Genomic DNA, 14,045 nt, shown 5'->3' on the forward strand with positions numbered 1-14,045 from the left:
TTCAAGCTAACCCACAAGAATCAAGCATCACAAACACGATTCTACGACCAGCGCAACTGACCTATTAATTAAAGGGAAATCAAGTTACATTTAGAAAAAAAAAAGAAAAAAAAATGAAAATGCTAAATTTATGATTATAGACGGACGAATTTAACTAATCAGCCCAGCTATATCCGACATTGCCTGGTTTCCGCCCTCATGTTGTCTCCTTTGAATAGGAAACTGGGCTACATTCTGATGTGAAGTTTTGTGAGTGTTCTCCTCATGGTATGGGACAACTTTCTGGAATTAAACGAAATTTTTATTTTTTTCAGAGGCAGCAGTTTTCGAAACAAGATAGTCGGAGGATTTAAACCAGAGTTACAGATAAGTGACGGGATAGAGGGAGGGTCAAAATCGAACGTCATTGGAGCGTTCCGGCAGCAACGGAGATAAGTTGGTTCCCATCGATGCGTCAATTGCATCACTCTTCCGTTTGCGTGGCGTCCAAACCTGAGCTCGAGCCCACCGTCGCTCGCGAGATGTGCGTGGCAGGGGGGGGGGGGGGGGGAGGGCCCTTCGTCGAGAGGAAGAAGAAATGACCATCGCCATCGCCGCGGGTTAATTACACTTCGAATTGATTTTGGGTCATTACAACATCGGTTAAGAAATCTCGTCTGAGCGAAAACGGCCTCTCCGTGCTCCGGTGCAGGGACCCGCGTAAAAAAGAGACCATCTCCCGACGAAATTTTAATTAAAGGTTACATTCTTTTTTGACGCCCCCCCTCTTCGCCCCTCTCCCTCCTTGTTTGCGGTAATTGACACGGTTTCAATTTTGCACGGTAGGTCAATAATGACCGGTCAAATGCACTCCGAACATTTCTTAGTCGTACCTTGATACAAAGGAAGTAGCTCGTGGGTCAGGAAAATAATGACTACAGGTAAAAAAAATTGATTAATTTTATGGATTTACAGAACCAGATAAAACACAACTCATTGTTTGTGCATGAAGGGAATGAGTAAGGATAAATTAATTAAGTATAAACGAATAATAATTTTTAGCTTAAACAAAGCTGATTACTAGAAAATTTATTCGCCTGGTTTCCATGGGGACTCTCAGCTCTTAATTTTCTCTTCAATAAATGTTAAATTTAAGTTCAGTTTCTATTAAAGTAATAGAAACTCTTAGAGGTTTAATTCGTTCTGGATGTGTCAAAATTCAGCCCATATGACTAAAATAGTTCCAGAGCTTTACATATTTTCTTCCTCTTCATCATCAGCTCTTCTCCTCAGGTAGACACCATCATATTGCGATTGAAGGAAGTGTGATGCCTTTTATATAGCATTGTAAGATAATCGGATAGAGTAATTTCAAATATTGCAATTCCATGCCAAATTTTGAGAGATAAGTCCGCAGTGTATAAATAGAAACTGTTTATATGAATACATCCAGGTTGTTAAAAGAGTCCGCACATACTGTGAAGTGCGAATCATTTTCTTGTAAACCATCGATGCGATAGCAGGAGTATGCATGTTGTGGTCAGTATTGTAATGGGCTATACGCTTGCGGAGAACCTCGCTTTTTTCTTCATTTATGAACAGCGTAGCAGCCTACCTAAATATATTGTTTATCGTTTAAGGTGATTCGTCACTGTTTCTGGCGTGGTCGAACTGGCGTGCGATATCAAACATCAATTAAGTAAAAAATCTAGGCAAATTTTGAATTTTTAACCAAAGAAAGGACAAAATTCCCTGCGCGTGAGCGCAAAAAACCGCGCATTCGATACAGCTATCGATTTGTGTATCGGATAAGAGGTTATTTTCGAAACAGATCCTGCTTTCATTTCCCTGCCAATTTTTTTCTTTAGAATGATCATTTTAAGCTCATGCGTAGGGGCAATCGCCCTGTTATTCGGCTAAAAATTCCAAATCTGCCGAGATTTTTTACTCAATCAATGCGATACATCGCACTCCAGTTCGACCACTCCAGAAACCGTGACAAATCACCTTAAACGCCAACAAGATCCCGGTTATTTGTGACTAGCGAAATGCCCGTGACTGGAGTCACGGGTCTAGAGGCCACTAAAATCTCTATAAGCCCGAAAAAATGGTAGTAGGGGAGCAAGATATGCCATTAAAAAAATGATAAAATCGATAGAAAAATGAGTTGAAGGGAGAGGGTGATGGAGCTAGAAAAAATGAGCTGGGGGGGGAGGAGGTAGAAGAAATGCTGGTAAAAAAATTAGAACTAACCTAGCAATGATTTATTAAAAAAAAAAAAAAAAAAAAAATGAAATAAAACATCAGCTGATAGCAAACAAAGGTTACCAAGAAAACCAAGGAATGGAACTTTCATAAAAACAGATTAGTGGAAAACAGCGTAAGTAGGGCACTTACGTTAATTACCGTTTATAAGTAAACGGTAAGTACGATTTAACCAAAAATCAATACAGTTCTTTGTAAGACCAAAATGGATAAAATTACAAAATTTGAATTGGCTAGCGTAAATCTAACGATAGTTATCGTGAACGGAAGAATTGACGACATAGGTCGGGTAACTATTATAGGTGGGATGGGATGTTTCGTCTTCCTCCAACATAACATCCAGATCTCCATAAAAAAGCAGAGGGTGAATCAGTTGTCGAAATTTGACAACGGCTGATGTCACTCGGTTCCTTTTCCCTGAGCGCTGCCCGTAAGGGCGTATCTGTATCTCCGCATGAGCCCCAGAGAGCATAGAGCTGAGCGGAGAACAGGGCTCACGTTGATATTGAGATACTATCTTAAGGGCGACGAAATGACCTCGAGGCGGTTAGGAGTCGAAAACGAAACGGATCTGCGTAAATCTCGAAATTACAGTGTAAACGCTGCAATTATCTCGGCGGACGAACGCAGAGCGCAGGAAACGCCGGACACTTATCCCGAAAAAAAAACTTCCCCGACAAAAGGCGATTGGATCCGAAAAACCCAGCGAGAACGAAGGAACGGAAGGTGCTGTGCGCGGATGAAACCACGCGCTCTGTGCTACCCTTGACCCTGCGAGAGCACAGGATAATGGCGACGGCGATTAACGTGTCATTTCGCGGGATGTCGCGCGGTGTTCTGTTATGTCACGCGATGAGGATGAGACGCGCATGTTGCTAAATTGAAGGGGACGTTGAATTTTGCACACTCACACTGAAAAAAAAATCTCGGTGTATTCACTGAGAAAAGGGTATAATTACCAAGAATTCAGGGTTCTATTTGATCCCAGTTTTTTCTTGGTAAAATTACCATTTATGGAATTGGTAATTTTACCTAGAAATCTCGGTAAAATTATTGAACTATCTCGGTAATTTTACTGGACCTTGGTAAAAACGCCAATATTTTTTATCGACTGTGGTAGAATTACCGAGATAAAATGGCAAAGTTACTGGGAATTGATTACCAATAAAAGTGGTATTCTCACCTGAAAAAAACAGTAAAAATACCGGTTTTTAGGTAAGTTTACCAGTCTGTCTTGGTAAAATTACCAATAATTGGTAAAAAAAAGTGAGATGGTCAATGTACCAACCAGTTTCTGTTTGTCTTCTTTGTCAATCGATTTGTCCATCAATTTTAATAATCAGCCTAAATGCATTATTTCTCACGTTCCGGATGCGTATTATAGGTCTGACAACACTGAGGTGAACATGTATCCTGAGTTCGCTATTCGGAAGTAATTTTCTGTCATCTTCCCTCGCTGTGACAACTAAACAGTGCGCTGAGCAAAATAAGAATTCCTTCGTTTCCCTATGAGACAGCAAAGGGACTGTAGCATATTATTACCGAGGCTCATATGAATATTTTTATGGTGTCTTTCGTCGTTTAATGGCGGCCATCCATCGCTCCAGGATTCCAGGATCCGGGAGCAATTAGACCGAGAGCGGCCTCTTCCTACGACGTCGGCTCGAAGTTATTTGCGTCATTCCATTGTTAATTTTATGATGTATTGGCTCGTTAAAATCTATAAAAGACAAATGAGTCGCAAATATGCGAAAGGCCATTCGCCACATGCGGTTTTTGTCCTCACATAACTTACCAGGGGCTTTGGGCTTTGCGCTTTGGATGTGCTGCTGTCAGGAGAAGGGGCATTCGACATAGGCTAAAGTACTCTGTTTTATCTAAGTTCTCTTCAGAATTTTATGGGGAAAATTATTTACACACATTATTTACACAATCGGAATCACTCGCTGGAAAAAAGTATCTTGGTTTTGGAGTCGAGACTCTCTAAAAATTCGACAAAAAAATGCGCATGATCCAATTGGATTTTTGCTTGAATCAAAAGGAAATTCGCTTAAGTTAAGAGGTTTGGTTCTCAATCTAAGCAAAAATCCGATGAATCAAGAGTATTTTTTTTTGTCGAGGTTATTAAGAGTCTGGACTCTAGATCCAAGCGACTTTTTTTCCAGTGAACATTTCTACCCGTTCGTTAAAGTCACCGAATGAAATTTAACCGTGCAACCATGAAATTGCACTCTACTCTCTGATATTGGAATAACTGTAGCGATATTATGATTCTTGACGATGAGATCTAGCGTTTGTCACAAACATTTATTTTTACCCGAGTGATGTACACTGGGAAAAAAATGACTGAATCAAGAGTATTTTTTCGTGTAAATTTTTTGAGTGTCTGTACTCTGGATCCATGCAAGAGACTTCTTATTCTTATGCTTTTAATTTTTCTCCCGATTTCGCCTTTTATCAAGCTCTACCGACCAAATTCAGGATTTTTGCTTAAAAGTCAAGCACGTAGTCGGAGCACGAAGGTAATTAAAATCCGTGGGAAATGAAGTTCAGTCACATGGACCGTGGTGCAATTTTTTCCATTAGCCCTCACTACTATATGTAACCATGTTTTCGGTTCATGTATCCATACTTTCGATTCTTGAATTTGCACCCTCGATCCATGTGACTGCACTGTCTCTACGGTTTGGTTCATGCGACCGAACTCTCCTCCTTTCAATTTTGTTTTAAAGTTTAGTTACATGAGCTCGAAAACACGGCTACCAGAACCCGAATCACGGTTACATGAACCGAATAGTTCAGTAGATATGTAGCACTGCACTATGATTAAAGGACCTGAAGTTTTGGTCTCATGTATACTTTACTCAGTGAATTAAGTGAGCAGGCTCAACCAAATTCGTGTTTAATTTAGCACCAACCTACTATCACCGTCCTCGATCGATGTTCTCGCATGTTTACCAAAAACGTTGCATATCATACTCGAAGTCGGATAAATAGTAATCCAGAGACTAGTTGCATCATAACGCGGAGCTTCGAGAGAGAAATCCTAGTGCCGAAAATTGGCGCAGAATCGATGATTGGAACAACTTGCCCTTTCGTTAAATCGTTGATCATTCGTGAATTATTGACAGTTGCCAAGCTTACCATTAATTTTCCCTTTTTAGAATGGGTCAGTTGTGCATGTCACCTAGAATGTCGTCTTTAGTCGCCTACGCGAAATTAGAAGGAGAGAAATAAATAAAAATTATCACTTTCAAAAGTGTCCGAGCACACACTATAATTCTGTGTGGTGATTAATAGGCAAGAAACTGCATTTCAAAAAAAAAAATTGTAAATGACGTCATGTTTTCGGTTTTATGGTAATACCCAATTTTATCTCATTAATGGTGAGATGAGCTAATATAGCAAATCAGCCACTGGAAAAAAAAAACACATTGGGTCTAGAGTCCAGACTCTTGAAAACATTGACAAGAAAAAATACTCTTAATTCAATCGGATTTTTGCTTGAATCAAAACGAAATCCGCTTAAATTAAGAGGCTTAGTTCTTGATTTAAGCAAAATTCGATTGAATCAAGAGTATTTTTTCTTGTAGATGTTTTTAAGAGTCTGGACTCTAGATCCAATGTGTTTTTTTTGCCAGTGAGACTGGGCCAGGCGATTGATAAAGGACTTGAGGAAGAGGAAAGAGGACATGGGGACGTGGATTATTTCCTTACCCTGCGGGCTGATTATTGAAATTGATAGACAAAGCTATAGACAAAGAAGACAAGAGGGATGTGGAGGGATCCTATCGGTGGAAGAGAGGTATTTCACTGGACAAAGGAGGTAGGTAATAGACTAACTATCCACAACACACGAGAGACCACATACTTAGTCCATCATTTTTTCCGTTAGTCTATAGGAACCACCAACTTCATCCAATAGGATCTCTTCATATCCCTTTTGTCTTCTTTGCCTATGGATTTGTCTATGAATCTCAATAATCAGCCCTCGGTTCCCCTCCGGCCGTGGGCGTGGGTACCTCAACGACTACCCCCAAACTTTTCAAAATTAGGGAAGAAGAGGACTGCACCACACCCCACTCAAGCTGAGCACACTTTCTTGCCGTGCAACTTTGAAAAAAACGAAGGCGAAATTTTTTTCTTCTTTCCTATACTTCTTACTTCCAATTTCATGATCTCTCTCCCACAAGGGAGCGAATCCAACATCCAACACACCCCTCCCCGACAATCCGGAGAGGACAGGTTTTACAAACTTTCCCTTTGCCACCCCCCCCCCCCCCCCAAAGACCCCATTCATGAGAAGGTTGGCAACAAGTGCAGACAGACAAGGATCAGCAACAGCAAGCGTCCGTATCTCATCCAGCGGGCTGACTATTAAAATTGATAGACAAAACTATCGACAAAGAGGACATAGGGGGTATGGAGCGATCCTATTGGTCGAAATGTATGATTCTTATAGACTAAGGGAGACAATGATGGACTAACTGTCGGGTTCCTCGTGGGTTGCCGTTAGTTAGTCTATTGCCTACTGCCTTTGTCCATTGCAACTACCAACTTCCACCAATAGGTTCCTTCCATATACCTTTTGTCATCTTTGTCCATAGCTTTGTCTATCAATTTCAATAATCGGCCCGCAGAGTCGTCATCATGCTCTCGGCCCCTAAGGATCTTCACGAAACACAGCGATGACACTCTCCAGAGGCGAGGCGTGAATGATCGACTATCGATATTTCCCGATTTGAAGCAATGGTAAGGAATCGATTATAAAAGTGCCCGTTGCGAACAGCCTGTTTATCGATCCTTCTCCATAGGTTTAAATGCAGATCAATCGAGTCCTATATCGCAAGTAAGACAACTCGATTCCACTGACTGGCAGCCGGACTTGCTGGCCATGGAGGCCGAAACGATGCACCCAAAGAACGATATTAGGATAAGATCAGGAATCCTGCGATGTCTGTCACACAAGAATCACATCACAATTGATCAATTAAGAAGAAATGAGATGGTTTGTGAATAATTTCTAATCTACATTTGGACCGATGGAAATAACAATTTACCTGTAAACCACAATAGGATATTTTCATTATTCTTGTTCCATCGAGGTACCGCCATCTTGGTCACTCGTTTCGCCTCCATGAGCGAGACCAATCCATTGGATTTTTTTTAGGCCACTTTCAGCCCAACCAAAGTGATTGTCTTACTCTGGTATAAGGGACTCTAATCAATCGATTAATCGCAAAGCAAGCCACACCACTGGTACCCTCTCGATGAATATAATCGAGGCGGAATCGGAGATGAGATTGTTGAGAAAAAGCAGAGGAGCAGGAAAGTTGGCAGCCCTGCGCGGCGCGGTATGTGCGGTGGACTTGCTGTGCGTAAAAGTGAAAAGACCCCACGGTCGGGGCACGGCTCTTACGGTTCACGATGCGCCAATCGCTTCGATTACCCACGATAACCGTCTAGCTCTTCGATTTGCTTCAATTTCCCTAGAGATCGCCCCGGAGCCCCCGAACGGCGCACTGTGGATCGAGTCAACAGGAAAGGTCGGACACAATCTGGAAACTTTCGATGCTTATAACTCCGTTTATACAAAACTTGGAGGTTCTAGAAGTGTTTTCATTGGTTTCCTCGTGAAATTTTCTTCTGAAAGCACCCTTTGGAATTTTAAATAGGACGAAATAAACATCAAAATTTGCAGTTTTAGTCAAAAATTGCATGTCCGACCTTTCTGATTGACTCGATCCACTGTGCGGCGCGGTGCGCGCTACCGCCGCCAATGACCGAGAAATCGTCGTCTTTCTGACGTAAGGACGTACCTCGATTTGCACATGCGCCCCAGAAAGCATGGATTACTATGTAAAACAGGGTTCACGTTGAAAATGAGACCAAGGAGCGACGAAGTATGCTCTTGCTCTTGGACCTGGATCAACGAGCAAGGCAGCACTGACCTCTTCGGGCACCTACGTTGCATTGCGCATTGTCCACTCGAACAAGACCGAGTGGCTCCACTCGAAATCTAACAATGCATTTTTCCAAGGTCAACGATCAGATCGGGCATTTTTTAAAATTAGTAGGCAGTATAATGCTAAAAATGAGGCACGAGATAAGGTGCTCTGGAAAAAAGCACTAATTTGCCCTTCAAGATTCAGATATTCTCTTGAATCGAGAATAAAACCGCTTGAACCTGCTTGATTCAATTAAAATGATTTTCTTGGTGATAAATGGAAAAATATCACTGCTTGAATCACGTTTTTTGCCTTTTGCACACGTTGTAAGATTTAAGTTGAAAGTGGGGGCCGTAAGTGCATCACTCATCGATGATCGTGAAATGTGTTGCTAAAACCCTCATCGATGATCGTGAAATTTGCGCGGCCCCCGCAAATTTCACGATCATCGATGAGTGATGCACTTACGACCCCCGCTTTCAACTTAAAACTTACAACGTGTGCAAAGGGCAAATGGAGAAGTTGTACGCAAATTTTTTATGCTTCATCTGCGAGTGCTTAAAGAGCTGATTTCGCAGTATTTTTTATAATGTTTTTCTGATATTCTTAGCTCTGTTTTTAATACCGGCAATGATTGGTTTTTGGTCATTGGTTATAACATATGAATATTTGTGGATGATGATCGATAACAATTAGACTTCTAAGCATACAGAACCAGAATATGCAATTACATATCTCGCCGGGCGAATCATAGACCATTTGAAATTAAACAATACTTACTGTTAGTTTGTTTTTATCTATTTCTGCTGAATTCAATCGCCCATACTCTAGAGAATAACTAATATTCGCAAAAGTTTCCTCTGAAATCGAAGCTTAAAAACTGGAAACGATTAAACTGCTCCATTTTCTGCGCGTACAACGATGGGTGCGGTTATTGTATGGGACATTGTTTAGAGGCCTTAGATCATTAGAGTCAATTGACTTATCTCTCCTTTTAGGTTTTTATCGATCGTCATAAATGAATAGCTCAGGGCCATCATTATATCCATGTACACTTAAATGGCGTATCCTCAACCTATTAAAGAACTCTACATAAAAAAAGTCTTCGCTAAACAACCAGAAACGGCTTTTGAGATGCCGCGCACAGCATTGATCAGCCTGTCTTTATGTAATTGTTCCTTTGTGAACGTGGAATTAATTGCTAACACCAGCAAACCCCTCATTTTTTTTCAATATAAAAGAAACGTTACCAATAATAATTATTTTTCGCTTCATTCATTTAACTCGCACCCTATGTAGGCATTTCTGTAATATTCACAATTGAGCGTGTACTTATATTTACGTTTTTTTAGGGAGAGAAGAATTTTCGAACGAAGTTTCTGCACGTAGAAGTAAATATAGTTTACTTTTCTACTTCTTCGTTTAAGTCTCCAGGAAAACCTTATGAAATAAGTCGTATCTAATTGAGTATTGGCGTCCAATACGTTTCTTTACAGTTTTTTACGTTTGTTATTAAGGAGGTGGTTCATTTTCAAATATAAATATGAACTGTATTAGTATTGGTGACTCAACACTATAGGTGTGATGCTTGCAATTTCCTAATCATTCTTGCAGAAACGAAATTAATTTTTTCACTAGTCCTCACGATTTTACACGAACACGACTTTTTACACCTGTGTCGAACCAAACCCGGAATTCAAAGTTTAAAAACTGCGGAACAACAAATTTTGTTAAATTTTCTTGAAATTCAGTGGTGAACCAGAAACAATGAACATCCGTAGTCTCGGTAAAAATCTCAGTGAACTTCCGTCGTTTGGGGGATGTGAGGCTAAATTCTCGTTCCGAGTCTCAGGGCCAACCCATTTTTCGATAAGGATAAACCTTGATGAAACCAGTAATTAAACTGTCCCCGAGACTGAAAAATTGAAGCGTCCGGTGAGGCTCTCTGGATTGGTAAAGACCTCATTCATGAAGTCCTGCGATGCATGAAATCCCCCTTCGCAGCTTGCGTATAATATAAACGATTATGAGGGCAATGTCAAACATGCCTGACGAGATGAATTAGGACCTTGTCAGGGATTTTAACAGTAACATTTAAACACAATGCAATTTTGTACCTTTGAATAATAACTGTGTTTGAAACATTCCGACCATCGTCATCAAATTAATATATGTGCGCTGAAAAAAATTTAAAACAAGTAAATGCAGAAATCTGAATCCTAGGACGAATTATTGTAGGATTTGATGAATATCACGTGATTATCCATGTTTACTTTGCATAAAAATCGAAATTTTTTTTTTTAAATACGCTTGAGATATGCTGGTGGAGTCTTGTGTAACTTGTAGCGCTAAGTCTAGAAATGGCCTCAGCGTTTATTCCTTGCCCAACAATTTTCCGGAAAAATTGACATTTTTATCACAAACTGGGCTTTTCTGAGGAAAATTCAACTTTCCGGAACATTGGTGTATGAAAAATGGAAATCCAGGTCAAATTCAAATTTAGGAGCTCAAAATACATGGGAAATAAATATATTACATAGGAAATAAGTATATAAGAGCAGAACATTACTAGTTTTTTCGGTCAAACGATATAATCCGCCTGTGGACCCCCCTGAAAAGACGGGGTCTGCTATTCTTGCAGCTTTGCACGAAAGATGTATCCCAGGTTCATAAACTCATCTACTCCATCTCTATTTTCTCGCGCTCTCTCTTGCCTCGCTGTAGGACGGGTTTCAGACTCCGATGGATTGGGGTTTGAGCCAACTCATTTTTGACACCACTATGGGTAAGTCATCCTTCCCCCCCCCCCTCCCTAAAAAAACCGCGTGTCTGAGAGGACACGAAACTGAAACCTGCTGAGGCCAAAACTGGTCGTACACAGTTATTTCCCATCACCCACCTTTTTTTGTTTCTTCTTTTTTTTCTTTCTTTTGAAAATCGAATTTTCCAAGAAACACGCAGTTTTCTACCCCTTGCAAGAGCATATTTTTTTTGAATTCGGGAAAATATTCTTCTTCTGTTTCTTCTTTGTCTCCCTCCTTCCATCTCTTTTCCTCCACTGGAAAAAAAAACACATTGGATCTAGAGTCCAGACTCTTGAAAACATTGACAAGAAAAAATACTCTTGATTCATTCGGATTTTTGCTTGAATCAAAACGAAATCCGCTTAAATTAAGAGGCTTGGTCCTTGATTTAAGCTAGATTCTGATTGAATCAAGAGTACTTTTTCCTGTCGATGTTTTTAAGAGTCTGGACTCTAGATCCAATGTGTTTTTTTTTCCAGTGTCCTTTTCGCTGCTTTCGTTACCATGACACCTGCGGCCTTTAACGCGGAGCTTTTGATGAAACGGCGCTGTCCACTTTGCCGAATATCAGAGCGGCAGGGGCAGGGGGCGCGGGCGGGGGGCCCGGGAGGGGCGCGTCAGTGAGATTAATCGAGCACTCGCGCTCGACCGCAAACTTCAAACGGACGCGCGAACCTGTCACGGCCAGTGAGCTACGACGCCGAGCAGCGTTGCCGAATCGGAGCACTCTCTCATCGAAACCGAGGGGAAATCGGGCGGTGTTTCGGGCGACCCGACAACCTGGCGGCTGAAACCCGAGCCGCTAACCGGTGAAAATCACCTTTGTCGTCGGCGGCGGCGTCGCGGTGCAGCGCGGCGTGGGAGCATTGCGTCACGGCGGACACCGTTTTTCAGCACGTTCTCCGATTACGACGCTGTTAATAATTGCCGCGCCGGTCCGCTACGGGATCCAGATGAGGAATCGCCGATGGCGGTCATGGCCGTGGACCTGGCGGGCCTGCTTTCCTCCTCCCAGTTTTTGGCCGGGGGCCGGGCCGCCGCCCCCCGAAAAATCCGAGTCCAGGGTGCCGCACTGGGGCCGCTTTAATGTTTCAGTGCAATACAGAAGCGGTAGGACTGCAGGGGTGCAAGGAAAAGGGTTGACTCTCTCTATCTTCCTTTAGTGCTGCGTAATTTTCTTAATAATCATAATCCTCATTTTCATCTTGATCTTCTTCTTCTCCTTCCTCTTCTTGTACAGCTACATTTTCTTATTTTTCTTCTTCCTCCTCTTCCACTCTTTATCTTTTGCCTCATCTTCTTCATCAGCCACCTTCTCAAATTTTTCTTCCTCTTCACATCCCTCATCTTCTTAATCTTCCCTATCATTTCCTTCTTCTTCTTCTTCTTCTTCTTCTTCATAATTTTCTTCATCATCCTCTTTATCCTCTTCTCTTTTCCTCCTCCTTCATCATCTTCTCCCTCATCTTCGTCCTCTTCTTTTTCTAATCTCCCCTCTCCTCCCCTCTTCCACCTCATCCTCCTCTTTTTCCCCTACTTCTTCTTCCCCTGCTTCCTCCTCCTCCTCCTCCTCCTCCTATTCCTCCTTCTGTTCCTCCTCCTATTCCTCCTCCTGTTCCTCCTCCTGTTCCTCCTCCTGTTCCTCCTCCTATTCCTCCTCCTTTCCTCCCTCTATTCCTCCTCCTGTTCCTCCTTCTGTTCCTCCTCCTCCTCCTATTCTTCTCCCTCTTAATCCTCCTCCTACTCCTCCTCATCCTACTCCTCCTCCTCCTCCTCCTCCTCATCCTCCTCCTCCATCATCATCATCATCATCATCATCATCATCACCCACGTTTCTTTCTTTTTATTTCTCTTCCTTTACTTTTTCTATTCCTGCTTCTTCCTCTTCTATATCAGCCCCTCCTATTCTACCTTATCTTTTCCCCCTATTTCATCTACTTATTCCCTATCTTCGTCTCTTTTTTTTCTATTTTCCTGCACATGCTCCGATTACTATATGATTATAACTCGCCAGTTAATAAGATGGTTAATCGCAGACGGAGGGCGCGGCGAGGCGGCCACGGCCTTGGACTGACTTCGTGCTTCTTAAGTTTCGGCCCAACTCCCGCCTCGACCACGTGAACTGTGACTGTGAGTCTGAAATTTCACGGCCAGATTTGATTTTTTACCGCCCTGAGGTAGCTTTCATTTTGCTCTCCAAAATGGTAGCCGGCGAGAAAAATTAGACAATTTTCCCACCGGAAAAGAATATTCACGACGAAACCACCAAACCACGAATTTCAAGAACTGTAGTGCGGTGTTTGATATTTTGTTTTTTCAGAAAAAAACAGCTCGACATTTTTAGTCGAAATTTTCAGAGAATGTTCCCGACGAACGAGTAAATATCAAAGGGAATACTTTGCAAAAAATTCCTTCGCGTATAGGTCAGATATCTTTCTGAGGAGCTACAGTTATTACCGATTTAATTTCATATATTCCTATATTTGAGGTGAAACAATTGTTTTTTGAGTTCGAGGAGGATGTTCTGCTCCTTCAGAAGCTCTATTTTGTGTTTCACTTTTTTACTTGACCCAATTTTGTTTTCACGTTGTTGCATCACTTTCTTTCACGTTGATCAGTGGGTAACAGCGACAGTCTCGCTCATGCATCTACAGGGAGTTGGGAATATCACAAACTGTGCAGATCATGTTCACTTCGCGAGTCCAAGTACAGAACTAAGAGGCGCAGGGCCGGATTTAGGGGATGGCCACATGGGCCGCGGCCAATGGCGGCAAAAAGGGGCGGCATATTTTGCAATTTTTTTAAATATAGCTATAAAGAAAAATCGGATTCAGAGAAAAAACAAGCGGGAAAGTTCTAATACTGTCGTAATAGAAAAGCGCTCAGGTGTTAGTAAATGTATTTAGTGAAGAAAGGAAGTATAAACTCCGTCGACTTGGCTGGGTAATGGAAATAAAACATCAGCTGATAGCAAACATAGGTTACCAGGGAAACCGTAAACGCGTTTTTTCGTTTCCCGAAAATGATAGTCACCGTTGAGCTCATCAGG

The 14,045-nt window shown here is 41.8% G+C and overlaps 1 protein-coding gene across 2 annotated transcripts in view; it reads right to left on the reverse strand.

Annotated features, from left to right (window-relative positions):
* Window positions 1-14,045, reverse strand: part of LOC109037271 (dopaminechrome tautomerase) — a 71,106-nt gene that overhangs the window by 21,142 nt on the left and 35,919 nt on the right. The window lies entirely within an intron of this gene.

Source organism: Bemisia tabaci, chromosome 2, assembly GCF_918797505.1.
Source record: "Bemisia tabaci chromosome 2, PGI_BMITA_v3".
Lineage (NCBI taxonomy): Eukaryota > Metazoa > Arthropoda > Insecta > Hemiptera > Aleyrodidae > Bemisia > Bemisia tabaci.